At 36.2% G+C, this 14,903-nt stretch overlaps 1 non-coding gene across 1 annotated transcript; it reads right to left on the bottom strand.

Moving 5' to 3' along the window:
- Positions 1 to 14,076: 14,076 nt before the first annotated feature.
- On the bottom strand, positions 14,077 to 14,149 carry trnat-ugu (transfer RNA threonine (anticodon UGU)). The gene has a single exon. It is a non-coding gene; the product is annotated as a tRNA-Thr (tRNA).
- Positions 14,150 to 14,903: the final 754 nt, after the last annotated feature.

The following is a 14,903-nucleotide window of genomic DNA, read 5'->3' as shown; positions in this document are numbered from 1 at the left end:
AAGATCATGATGCAATTTTCTGTCTTCAGTGATGTTACGTACATGCTCCAAACAAAGTTCAGTAACAGTTCTTCAATGGCATTCTCTGGAACAAGTTCACTGTATTTTGATTGGATACACATTTGTTTTCCTTAAGTGTCCTCAAAGACTCTGGTCCACCATTAAAGGAATTCCAGTAAAGCTGCTAGAATTGTGAGATATTCAAAAATGCAACAGAATGCCGATTTTGTTGTCTTTAGACCTGAAGCTCAATCCTGGCCTCGCTCCAATCTGTGCGAGATCAGTCCAAACAAATCAAACACAAGCCGCACCACTCGCAAACCGATTCAACAAATTTCTGAGAAAAGTCCTTCTCTTTAGAGTTTGTATATTGTTACTCCAAATATACACAGACCTTGTGTCATTGGATAGATATTTATGCAGGATCATTTGACCTTTGACCTACCTTTTTGCAGAGAAAAAAATGAAGGAATCTGAGAAGCGATAGGGAACCTTTTTTTTAACTTGCCTTTGAGAAGACGTCCCTCAGCAATGGGAGGCTTGTTTTTTAAAATCTGAAGTATAATTGGATCCCATTCTGTTTTCTTTTTTGCCTTTCAACACATCTCAGCTTTGTACTTAATGCAATATGAGACAGCCGCCTGATACCAGTGCAGGGGGCTGTCAGAGCATGGTTGATGGATTGAAGTCTTCCTCTAAAGGTGAGGTGAAGTTAACACTTGTCGTAAACGAACATCTCTTTAAATACAATGGCTCTTTCAATGTCTCGGTTCATCCTTGAGTCCCAGTCAAAGCCTAGAGGCTTGCATGGGATGTAGTTTGAAGGACCTAAGCCGCCCTTTTCAGCACAAGTGTTATCATGATCTCTTTGTTAGATGTTGACACGGAATGCTGGTGATTTGATTTCTAAAGTCCCGCTGACAGACGACTGCTCCATGTAGCAATAAACATCCACCTTTGATAATATCATGAACTGTGCTTAAAATCACAATGTAGTCCTATGAAAACTCAGTTCAGACTTTTTACTATATAAATTAAAAAGAGTACATTATGTATGTTGCATGGATTACTGCTACTGATGCAAACCTGTAACTAAAAGGTCCTTGGTTTAAATCCCAGGTTAGTTACTGCAAGGTAAAGACTTCTGAGGGTCTTCAATGCAGCTGTGATTCTGAGCAAGGTACTTTTGATACAAAATCATTTATGGTTCATGGTTCATCTTAAGATCTACATTCCTCTAGAGTTTAGTTATAACTCTAAATAAACTTCTAAAGCTGAAAAGGATAATCAAGGTATTTGCATTCGCTTGAAAAATACAGACGGGTTGCAAGTAACATTAAACTCTGCAGGAGAAGATCTCCAAATGTAGGAATGAGCCAAGTGCACATTAGCATCGCTTATGATCCCTGTCAGACCTGAGCAAAACCGTGAAGATGATTTCACTGAGATAACAATAAATGCCAGCCATGAAAATGTCATTCAGTCCAGCTGTGAAAATGTTGGAAGCATTCAAATATCCTGCTCGTAGTGATAGTGTATTTACCTTAAATATTACAGACATGGATTTTATGATCTTTGTGGTATGTGCATGGGTTCTGTCCAACCTAGGCTCATTAGAAATACGTGCCTCTTCCTGCATTTTTGCAAAACTTCAAAAACGTACCTATGCATACAGTTCACTGCAGTTTCCAGCTGAAATGAACACTGGTGGCAGTAAAACACCAACAACTTTTATTCCTTTTCACAAAAATGATTTCAGAGGCAGATTATCGATTAATATGAGCTTGATTCCTTACACAATACAGTGTCATGATGACCTAAAACACTTCTACCATAGCGAATGATTTGTAAATTAATACATCACATAATCAGCACCATTTGTATGGCTTTTTTGATGTAGTAAACTTGCTTGGTTGCTCACCTGGTACTGCATTGAACTTGCAATGTGGAGTGTACTGAACGTACTAACATGGCATGGTTGCTTCAGAAAACGCGTTTTTATCTTACAGTTGTTTTTGTTAACACTATTGGTTAGGTTTAGGGTTTAGATGATGTGTTGTTTAACCTATATTGCCACTCGCCGTATTTTATGTTTAACCTATATTGCCACTCGCTGTATTATTGTAAGAAACAATGCAATATTTTTCAGAAATATCACCACAATTTGTCCAGTGAGCCTGGGTTGGTTCTGTCACAAGTAAATCGCAGTGTCTGCATACCCGAGTTTTGATTTTGTGTCAATATTTTTGGTGAATGTGGGTATTTGGTTGACAAAAATGTACAATTTGGTATCTTTTTCTAATTTGCAATACTGGTTGTTGAAGATTAGTTACAATACACTCTTTTCTAAGTACATTTGATGGTAAGATTTCACCTTTCAGAGCTTCAAAAAGAAAGGCACTTTATTTAAATATTGATATTGGAATATATATGTGTATATATAATCATATATTGAATTATACTTGTACAATTTACTGACTTTATAAAAATGTTATTGTAAAGGGATGAATAACAAATGCTGTTGTTTAAGGATATTGTATGTAATGTAAAATTTTGGCATGTCATTTTTAACTTCAGATTTATCATTGTACAGTATTTATTGCTTTTGATTTTGTAACTCATTGCTATGAAGTGGATAATCAAATAATTCTATGCACTATATGAATCTGAGTTATTTCTTATAGGGGATTTCTGGTCTGAAAAGTAAAGTGCCATACCACACACTGTTCTACTTCAATAATGCTTCTAAAGTCATCTTTCTTTGTATTAAACACTCGGTGACCAGATATAATAAATTAATAAACTTTGATAATGTCATGTGTGCTTGAACTGAATTACTGTGTCCTGGGTATAAACATGTAGAGTTTAGTTAAAGATTTTGAGTAATAGCAGGTGAATTACATTCATAACAATATATGAGCAACTTTTTTGAGTAACGTATGCTTTAAAAATACTTTATTGTACTGTTTTAAAATTTTTATACCGAACATAATGTTAATTTGAAATCCAGAACTATCATCTCGATTTTGGTCAACCCACACCCTTCTTAAAAGCTGTCTTATTTTTATAAATGAAGTGTAAAATGGTTACACATCTCATAAAGGTTTTAAATAGCACAAAAACATGAAGCATGGACAGCTGTCACAGCAAACGAACACCAGCACAAGTCGTTTTCAGTTTAAACATGATGATGGACTTAACAGTAGATTTGTGTTCTCATTTTCCACTGGATATTAGGTTGCCTTTAACGCATGTGCTGCCTGCTTTTCTCAATTACCAATTAAGAGGAAGAACATTTTGTTTTTGGATGAAAAGAGGCATTAGCTTTAAGTCTAGCTAATGCAAAATGAATTGGACAACTGGTGTAGTATCATGTCTTAATAAGAACTACGCTTAAAGTTACGTATCGGGTAACAAAGCTGAGAAAAGATTGAAGCCCTGAAGGGTTTTTGCAGTGCTTATCCTTGAATAGCAATCTTGCTATGCAACAGCCATCTGCTGCACTAATAATCTAATTGCCTTCACGTTAAGCATTGCTTGAGTGCTTCAGCCAGGACACAACCTGAACCAAGTCCAAGTCAGGTGCTGCAATGGAGGTCAGTAATATTTCCCCCTCCCCTTCTGTTCTTTGGGAGCCCACTTAGTGGATTTCCTCAGCGGTTATGTCAGGTCTGCCTCAGATACATTTTTCTCTGACATTAGTGACTGATTCCCTTTTCCTCATCCTTCAAAATTTGCGGCACATTTAAAAGTAAGACGGGACAAAGAGCTTCTGAGATCTGAATGAGACCTACAACACCTTCACATATTCTTGAGAAAATTATATAATCTAATTTATTCTTTAGTTGTGGGGAAAAAAATAAACTTTTACAGGAAAAAAATAAGTCAGAATTGCTTTAAACATTTACAAAAAGCAATAAACCATCAGCTAGTGTTAGTGGAAACAGTGTTTTATTGTAGGTGTGATATTTTCAATTAAATACTAAAAAGGCGTTTGAAGCCCTTTGAAGTGAACATGGCACCCTCTGGATCTCCCACAGCTCTCGTCCTAATGTTTCTTTTCTATCAGTGGAAATAACAAGCAGAAATTACACTCGCTACAGAGTTAAAACAGAATATTTATTAGAGGTCAGCCCTCCATGGCTCCCACGGTGAACTCAAAGCTTGGCGGCTTGGAACTGGGTGCAGGGAGTCAGGCAAAGATAACTGTACCTGTATTTGGGGTTGTTTGCACAGAAAACACCCTCCTCCCAGAGAACCCCAGGAGGCCAGAGGGACGCCTGCTCTTTGTCCCTCAAAACGAGAGGAAACAAAAATAAATAGAGGAGTGAATGGTCACAGGACATTGCTCAAACATAAAGACCAGGCTCTAAAGACAGACAACCAAATTGGGTTATTTCGTGTACGACTATGGCCTTTGCTCTTGCCCATACATTATGAATAATTGGGAAGTCTATTTCCAAGCATATGTCTTCTCAATGTACTGCAAACCATTAATGCATTAGGAAGCATAATTACCAGTGAACACATAATGGGGAAATGGTTTAGGGGCTCATGAAACAGATCCGTTTAAGTGTACTTAAAGGGGTAATAGGATGCCCATTTTCCACAAATTGATATGATTCTTTAGGGTCTTAATGAAAAGTCTGTAACATAGTTTGGTTAAAATTTCTCAATGGTAGTGTAAAAAAACACCTTTTTTACCCTGTCAAAAACAGCTCTTTTCAGATCAAGCCGTTTTTGTAGCATTTTCCTTTAAATGTTAATGAGCTCTGCTGCCCCCGCCCCTCTCTTCCGAGCTGCTCTCAGACAGACTGTTTACTTTAGCCACATTCATCCTGAAACTTGCTAATTAGCACATTATTAGGAAAGGCGATTTGCAAAGATTCATTACAAAACATTATACTCACTTCTTCTGTAGATGAGGCTGGATCACGAATGATTCGCGCGAACATAGACGCATTTATGTAGATCGGGGGCGCATTCCCTTCAGAAACAAATGTAATCCACTGCGAGTTCAGCGGCTCAGATGTCGGGAGTAAATGAGGATTGCTATGTTCATTACATCCAACAACAGAACACTTCATCTGCCAACACACATTTCAGTTCAAACTACTTGTAAAAGTGCATGTAGCATCCTATGACCCCTTTAAGTTTTAAGTTTTTTTTTTTTCAATGATTTTTTAAAAATACTTACACTACCAGTCAAGATATATATCTTTGATTTTTTTCAGTCACTAAACCTTAAATATAGGACCTATGGACCTCCAGTTCTTGTTTTTGCATATATTGTTTGTGATGAATGTTGCAAAATTAGGCTGATGTTTTTTAGGTTTATGATGACGTTCATGTCAATGAAAACTGAGGTAAATGCTGCTGAATGTCAGGGCAAAAGCATCACTGCAAGCATTGGTGAATGAGAGCAACATTTGAGAGGGGCTTGTTTTACAACTACTCTTGGGGCTATAAATAAGGGAGAGAGAGATCCAAAACAGACCTGAGAAAAGTGAGTCCATATGGGTGCTGGTGGAATGGACCGTGATGAGCCAAGATCAAAGCCTCCTGCTCTGACTGAGTACAGCTCGCAGCACAAACCCTGTACTGCACCAGATTCTAGCAAAAAGAGAAGTCTGTGTTTTGCTATTGTTTGATTCCGTCCCACTTTATTATAAAGGAATCAGTTATATTCCTATTTCTAGCTATGCTATGATGACTAAGGCAAAAGTATTTTTATTACAGTTAGGCTACATCAGTTTAGTGGTCCTAAATGATGCAAGCATCGCTATAATTGCTAATTTACTATTTGAACAGACTCCAAATCCTTTCACCTTGAGGACGACATAACAGGCAAGATTTCATGGGCAAAAAACCACGTTGACTATTGCCAATAGTGTAGCGATTTATGAAGCACAGAAGTCACTTTCAAACCAAGCAGCTTTCTGTTGTTCAACGTGGCGAGTCTACGTGACCAAATCGAACCTGTTACAAAATCTACGTGAAAAAAAATAAAAATAAAGAGTGAAAAATTTAAGGGGGTCTGAATACTTTCCGTACCCACTGTATATATATATATATATAGGCATATATATTTAATGCTGTGTATTCCTTTGTTACTGAGCCGTGTTTTTAGGCATAATTGCTTACATTTTGTTACCCCTTCATTGCTGTGCACTTTTTTCTGCATTGTGGTTGATTTGTAGATTGTACACACAAAAAAACATCTCTGTATTTTCGTATTTTTGCCTATTTCCCCATTAATTTTCTATGGCGGTCATTTATTTTTGCCTATTTCCCCATTCATTTTCTATGCCGGTCATTTATTTTTGCCTATTCTCTATCGCTCTTCTCTCTCTCTCTCTCTCTCTCTCTCTCTCTCTCTCTCTATCTATCCTTTGGTAATATATATTTATCTGACTCATAACTCACACAAACAAGGCAAAATACACATCTGTTGAGCAGAAAATGACCAGCCACTATTAATCAACTTTCATAGCCTTATACACTACACTGGTTTGCTGGGTGTGCAAACAAGGCAAAATACACATCTGTTGAGCAGAAAATGACCAGCCACTATTAATCAACTTTCATAGCCTTATACACTACACTGGTTTGCTGGGTGTGAAATGTCCCAGCCATTAGCACATTGCTGTTTGTTTGCATTACAGCCACTTCCCAGAACTGATATAATTTATTCCCTGGCATGCTGGGTAGGTTCCAGGAGCGCTCTGAGTCTGAAACTTCAGATAAAATGAATGACATGTGCCTGAAAGCTTTGCTGTTACATCCACCGAATGTCGCTGCATGAAAAGTCTGTGCTTTTGTAGTGAAACATCAGACCACCAAATTTGTGACGTGGAGCATTAGAAAAACAGGAACACAAGCCACATTTAACAACTGATGTGAAGAGAGCCTGAGCAATGGTGCGTCATTGCTAATTCATCACCAATTAGCTTTGAAAAGGGTCGATCCAAATTTGATTTGAGAGAACTGCCTGCTGGTGGACATCTGCATGGTGGCACAAAGCACATTACTAATTCAACACGTTACAAACATATGTAGACCACATTGAAGTCCTTGGAAAAGATGAGGAATCATCCGCAGATGTGTAGACCATCAAGGGAAAGTGAGTAAAGGGAAAACAGTGGGGTTAATTGCATCAAGATTTGTTGTATGTCATAGTATGTCATGATGAACGTCTGATTCAAGCTAGAAACTTGTTTATCATTCTAATGTTTTGATAATGCTTAAATAGACTGTGTTTTAATGCACTTTAGATTTATATTAAACAATGATAACTAATAATTTGATATTTCAAAATGAGGTCTTTCTTAATTGGGCCTCTCACCTGTCAAGGGGACATTTCTCTTTTTTTTCCAGAGCCGTTAGCTTAGTGGTGCATTAGCCAACTCTTGAAAGAGGAGCTACTGTATGTGTACGGATGGCATAGGCACAGGTCCGCTGCCAGTGCATGGTGGTTAACGCCATGTTTACTCTTCCAGACCAACAGGAATCCCAGATTTCCTTAGTGCTTTCTGCAGGGGAGCCACAAATGCCCGTGAGCAGTCTATACTGGCCACCAGGTCTCTGTCCCTTACAAAAAGAGCCGTGTACGTGCATATTTGTGCTTGTACTTGATGTCCAAAAATCCTCACAAATCAGGCTTATATGGCTGATACATGCATGAAAAGCCTTCATGCTCCTAGATTGCTGGATTAAAACCAAGAATGTCTGTAAAGCCTGTAGAAAGCTATATAAATTCCTATTTATTATGTGATTTAAAATGCCATTTTTTCTCATGGACAAAGTATTTATTATTTTATTTTATTTATTAATTTTATTAATTTTGCACCACAACATGCACTTTATTAGTGACTATCCTGGGTTGTGAAGGCTGCAGATTTTAAATAAATAAATAAATAAAATCAGTCCAATAAAATTATGTATGTATAAAACCAAGGATGTCTGTAAAGCCTGTAAAAAGCTTTAACATTTCCATTTATCACGGGCAAAATATTATTCTTTTTTATTTTATTTTTTTGCTCCACAACATGCACATTATTATTGATTAGTTGTGAAGGCAGCAAGTAGGTTAAAAAAAATTAATTGTTAATAAGTAACAATATTGTATGCACTGAAGAGCCCTAATAAAATTGTCACTGGCTAAACATTTTCATACATTTTTATTATGTATAAAACCAAGGATGTCTGTAAAGCCTGTAAAAAGCTTTAACATTTCCATTTATCACGGGCAAAATATTATTCTTTTTTATTTTATTTTTTTGCTCCACAACATGCACATTATTATTGATTAGTTGTGAAGGCAGCAAGTAGGTTAAAAAAAATTTATTGTTAATAAGTAACAATATTGTATGCACTGAAGAGCCCTAATAAAATTGTCACTGACTAAACATTTTCATACATTTTTATAATAAATAAATAAATAAATTCAATGGATTTATGTATCAATGAATGTTAAAGAAGAACGTTTTTGCAGCAAGATGGTGTAGTTACAAAATCTACCAGAAGGGGCAAACAGGGTTAGAGCAAATTTATGAAGAATTTTAGCTCAGCAACTCAATATGCAGAAAAAAATTACAATTATTGTAATTTCTTCTCTCTGTGGATGTGTTTGATATGGCATGTGTATTTTAGCCAAGACCCTGCTGGCCTGTTCACAGCTGAGGCTGATTTGGGCTTTGTCGGTTTGGGGTTTCAGCTCAGGTTCATTCTTCCACAGGCACAAATAAAACGAATAACAGACAGACCAGTGATGTCAGCCTTGGTTATCTGCAATTGTTCCTTTACACTAGTTTTTGCCCTGCTGTTGTCATTTCCTACTCCTTATTTAACGTCATTCTGTCAAATAAAAAACACAGGATGTGACCCCAAGAGCTCAAGTATGAATTTAGATGTACTTATGATAGATTGGTATATTGGCCAGACCATTTAATCAAAAACATTCTTTGGCCTTGTATCAGTTCCAAAATTACCTGTCAGCCTTGTCAGCATGTTCTTACTGGTTTTGTTTAAATATATATTATGTAAAACAATTGTTTTACTTGAATTCAGCAATTCAATACTTATTTATTTAGTTAGTTAGAAATAATAATTAATTTTCTTTTCTATATAAAAACAACAAAAAACAAACCAGCAGTCTTCCCCATGATTGTGTAGCCTAGTGAACCAAACTGAACTAAAATAAACTAAAGTTTTATTTAATAATAATAATAATAATAATAATAATAATAATTTTTCTATTCATATCTAATTTTCTAAAAGCAATTGTTAGGTTTAAAAGATCTCTCTTCTCTCTCTACAACCCGCACATTTTACCATTCACCAACTGACTGAAATTACCAATATTTCCAATTTGTAAAACAACCTTAAATTGCAGGCCTTTCTGTTCTAAACCCACAGTAACTGCTGGCCACCCAGACTTTTGTAAGATCCTGAGGTCTTAGAGAGAATTCACAAAATCCCAGAGTGGCCCATCGGAGCGGCTGGCACTCAACCTCTCGGGGTCAGCCTATTGTCTGCTGCCCATTTGGTTCTTCATAAAACCTCTACCTGGAGATGTTATCACTCACTTGGGGAGGGTATTTCCATTCACAGAGCACAATAGCAGAAGATAACTCACCTGACTGTGCAGACAATGCAATGGTACGAATGCTACGGATGGCCGTAAACCCAGATCTTTCATTGTTCAATAGGAGAGTTAACCAAATGTTTGCTGCCGGCTCTCTACGTACGGCGTCACATCTGCTGAGCTCCAAGCTCCTTATGACTGTTTATTTTCTTTACGGATGCTTTCTAGCCCTTTGTTTAGCAAGCTGTTACAGCCTCCAAAGGGCAACCCTTGATCCGTGGTGCTTCAGACATGAATCTGACCACTCAAAAAAGTGTGTGTAGCTCTTGAGAACTGGGAAGAGGGCTTTTTCAATCAACCAGAAAGCTTACTCATGCCGAATAATATTCTGCGGAGTGTGTTTTTGTGCAGGAGACTTGGCTTGTTCAGGCCTTTCATGGATAAATAAATACGGCACTAAAACTGCCAGTAGGTGGCAGCAAGTCCCTGTCCTAATGAGTGATTCATTGAATCAGTCAAAACAGCTGATTCCTTTAGAAATGAAGCAAGAGACATGCTGTATTTGAAATTGCCCATATACCCTCATTCACTATTCCCTACATTAGTCCACTAATATAGTCCAGTTGAAGGAGTGAATGAAAATAAGTGAGCTAGATCGGACACTCGTTATTGTGATGCATTATGGGATTGAATGAGTGCACTCGATAACGTCCACTATGGTTTCGGACAGCACTACAAATAGCTGTCCCCTCAAATAGTGCCCTATTTAATGGGGCGATTTCGGACACAGCCACAGTGTTTATGAATGGATCATGACTTCATCACACAGTGAGTGCTTTTGAACACCTATGAGGTGCTTCGGTTTGTTTTTGCAAAGTGAATGACATACTTGATAATGTCAGCTCGCATATTGTTCGCGAGTTCCATCATTTCCAAGAGAGTTTAATGAAACTTGCGACCATAGTTAGCTAACGATGCTTTTGGGAAACGCACCCCTGGGTAGTCCCAAATCCAAGTGGTTGCTAGGGTGTTCTGGATGGTTTGTGGGGAGTTGCTATGTGGTTGCTAAGGTGCTCATGGTGGTAGCTATGTGGTTGAGCAATAATAATAATGCTGTCCTTAAGGTAAAATTTTGGTTAAAGCACATTTAAGCCCATCAAGGATTATAATTTATTACTTTTATTGTCAGCCTGTATCTTTGCCAGCTATGCAATGTTAACCTGCTGTTAATTTGGGGGAGGGGCTGGGTTCAAGCCCCAGATTGAGTGTTGGGGCAGTAGCCGCGTTGTGCTCCGAGTCTCTGGAGGGGGCAGGTCCTCAGGAAGGCTCCAAGCTGTGAGTAAACAGCTGTATGTAGGATCGCCTGGCGGTCTGGAGCCAGCCACAGACCCTTAACTCCCACTCACTGACCCGTTAGTGTCAGTCACCCCCGTCCTATTAATAGACAAGACCTGCAGCCATTCACACACTTCTGAATGGAAAAACATTAGGCATAACAACAATGGATCTTCATCAGATTTGTGTTTCATGGTCTGGTAGACCACACTACTGTTCAAAAGATTTTTTTTAAAGAAATTAATCATTTTATTATGCAAGGATGCAACAAATGTGTCAAAAAACACATTTGCATTGTTATAAAACATTTCAAATAAACGCTGTGCTTTTTATCAGGTATCTACAGAAAATATTGAGCAGCACAACTGTTTGCAAAATTGATCATAATAAGAAATGTTTCTAGAGCAGTAAATCAGCGTATTAGAATGATTTCTGAAGGATCATGTGGCACTGAAGACTGGATTAATGGCTGATGAAAATTCAGCTTTTCAGTTCAAATTTAAAATATATTAAAAAATAAAATCATTATTTTAAATTGTAATAAATCTTACAGATCCCAGTGGCAGCGTTGGGGATTAACTATACATGTACCAGAATTATGTAATTTTATAAAAAAAATAAATTTAACAGTAATCTGTTACAGTTAAAAAATATGTAATTAAATTACAGTTACTTAGGAAAATGTTAATGATTACAAAGGGGGTTATATTTGAATATCTTCACACAGATACAGATTTGCTTGATTTCTTTCCCAAATTGCATTGACTGCTCTAAAATATGAGACACCAATGTTTCAGGAGTTTAGGACACAGAATAGGACACATACTTATTCGATAACTTGTTTTATTTCCTATTTGGGATTATGTATATGCTTTATTTTTTAAGATTAACTGTTTTTTTTTCCCCAAGGCATTGTTAGATGCCAGTGTTTCCTGTCATAGTTATACAAAGATTTGATTTCAAAAACAGTATCATAGCTATTAAACAGTTTCTTGTTATGATTTTAAATCTGTATTTACCTCAGAGTGATTTCAAAGTAAAAAGTGGTGCTACAGTCTGCTATTGTGTTGGATGTGCTTTAAAATGAAATTATTATAATCTTAATTCAAGTGACTACTATAAGGTTAACCTTGCCTGCTTTAAATATTTCGAAATGATTAACAGTTGAAAACATTCAACTTTCAATATATATAATATCTTGTCGGAACATCTTTTGTCGACATGGCCTGCATGAATACAATGTGATGTGTCCATTGTGATGAACAGTGACACATGGGAGAGAGAAACGCTCCAGCACCTCTCCAGAACTGCAGGATTTGGGTCTGTGGGGCGGAGATGATCAACCTTTTGATAAGAGAACAGAGAAACGTGACAGGAAATGGGATTTGTTCAGGTTCAGCACTCCACTTAAAGCTTGCTAGAGGAGAGCACTCACTAGTGTCCCATTAATTGACCATAATTACCAGGAAGACAGAGTGACTAATGTGAGATATGAAATGGGTTCATGCTGGGGTGACATGGTTGTTCTGATTTGAAATGGCTCGAAACAACCTTCATCAGCCACATGGTCTATTCTTTATAAGGGGAGCAGTAGTAAAACCTTTTGACATTTGCTGATTTTACATGTAATAATTATTGTGGCATCGTCTGGAAAATGTTTTCCACACAGAAGGCGGCTCAGTTTTCAGTCATGAAGTTTTCCCCTTCAGATGCCGTTTGATCCAATGTGATTCATAATGAAAATAAATACCATTTTTGAATGTGATGACAGGATTTTTAGAAAAAATGCACGCTCTTAATCTTCTTGACAAAGGGAAGGATGAGCAGAAGCACCATATGGGTGGACTATTATTAATATTTAATTCCCATGACCATTGATGGCAGATTCTGGTAATATATAAGACTAATAATATAAGTTTATTTAGTAAGGGCAGGTTCATTCATCTGTAAAAAAAAAAATAAAAAAAAATAGAAGTCTAAAACACACTATAACTAACCAGTAGTTACATTAAAATTAAGGTTAATTATGTATTATTAGTTGTTTTAAGTAAACAATTTTAATTAATTTTAAAACATGGCAATTTAATGTTAAAAATCTCTTAGTATTAAAATCTTGAATTGCTAGACTGTTCATATTAATTAAATTCACAACAGCAGGTCATTTCTTAATCGCCCATGTTTTAAATATATTGTTATCGAAGGAACATTGTCATTATTATACATTTGTCCAATTGCAAACAATAAACAATATACAGTTAAGTTTGTATAGTCCATAAATCAAGAAGAAAGAAAAAAGAAAATGCATATAAATGAATAAATAAAAGTAATTATTAAATAAATAAATAAATAATTATTGTAGTGCAACACTGCCATCTACTGGCATTACATGGTTACTCTCACCACATACATTTCTTTTCTTAAATTAATTCACTTATAATGCCGGTAGGTGTCACTATAACATCACATTTAATTCATTTGAAATAAACAGTAGGTCCCCCACTTTTTAATAAAAAGCCTTCTCTCTCGTTCTCTCTAATTTTGATTACACATATACACCTATGTTTTAATAACCATAACAATATAGTGACTACTATCGACACTTGCATATCCAGAGAAATCTACTAAAATGATATTCACCTTTCCATTGCTGCTTTGTTTAACAGGGAGACCTGCTCTGTAAATGATGTGTTTCTGCAGGCAGAGAGCTAAATTACTTTTCAGAGGGATGCCAAATTTGTAAAGGAAGTTGGCAGAGATAGGCTGGCACTACCCACGTGATTGAATGCTCAGCATATCAATGACCTTGTTCAAAGCAGAACTGGAATTCCGCACACAAAGACACCATTATTGCAACGAGAACAATGTCATCTACCCACATTTGGATAACAGCTTATTTAGCTCCTGTTTGGATGTAGATTTGAACAAATTTAGATTTTTAGACAAAACCCTGATATGAAACTATAAACAACAATTATACTCAAGCTAAAAATTATGCTTAAATTTAACTCATGAAAAGAAAAAACACTTTACATCAGTATTTTACTTTACATTTCCATATGATAAACTGTGTTATTCTCTTAATAGTCCTGTATCGCTTTGCTATAAAATCTTCAGGTGATTGTAAAGAAGTTGAAAAAAAAAAAAAAAAAAAGGCGAGGCCCCAGCGAGGATCGAACTCGCGACCCCTGGTTTACAAGACCAGTGCTCTAACCACTGAGCTATGGAGCCAACTTGGCTTGATTTTTCTAGCTAATGGCTAATAAGTGTAAAAATACGTATTGTAACTATGAAAACCAGTAATTGCTATTTTATACCAGTACGATAAAATTTAATATTGTTCCAAGATCTTTTTCTTGTATTTCATTGTATATCTATATATTTTAATGTCGCATTTAGCTACAAATGTTTAGCAAACGAGCCCCTTTACTCAACGACTCAACAACCAAATGAATGTGCTACGAAAAAAAATTAACAACTACTTTACATAAGAAGGTTATCGTTTAGAGAAAATATTAAAAAAGTAGTAAAAAAAAAAAGAGAGACTAGAATGGCCCGTTGTTGTTATGTGTGCCCTTTTCACAACACAGCACTAGCTAGCTGAATTTTAAAGTTTTAAAGTTATTGTACAAGATGGTAATATTGGTACTTTGACAGATTATTACATAAATACCATATTCATATACTATGGTATTTAAAATATAAATACTATAATATAAAATATAATAAAAAATATACAAAGTAACCCATCCAAAAATCGCTCAAAAATGAAAATGTTGTCATCATGAGGTTAACCAATGCATAAAACAGCCCTAAACTAATTCAGAAACGCACACAGAGCTAATGCAATCTAACGTCTGTTAATTGACAATAAAGGGATAGTTCACCTAAAAATGAAGTTTGTCATCATTTGCTCACCATCGAGTCGTTCCAAACCTGTACGAGTTTATTTCTTCTGCTGAACACAAAAGAAGATATTTTGAAG

The sequence above is a fragment of the Sinocyclocheilus anshuiensis genome, unplaced genomic scaffold, assembly GCF_001515605.1.
Source record: "Sinocyclocheilus anshuiensis isolate Anshui unplaced genomic scaffold, SAMN03320099.WGS_v1.1 scaffold2047, whole genome shotgun sequence".
Lineage (NCBI taxonomy): Eukaryota > Metazoa > Chordata > Actinopteri > Cypriniformes > Cyprinidae > Sinocyclocheilus > Sinocyclocheilus anshuiensis.
Note: the sequence above shows the minus strand (reverse complement) of the source record. Positions and strands in the feature narration are given on the sequence as shown.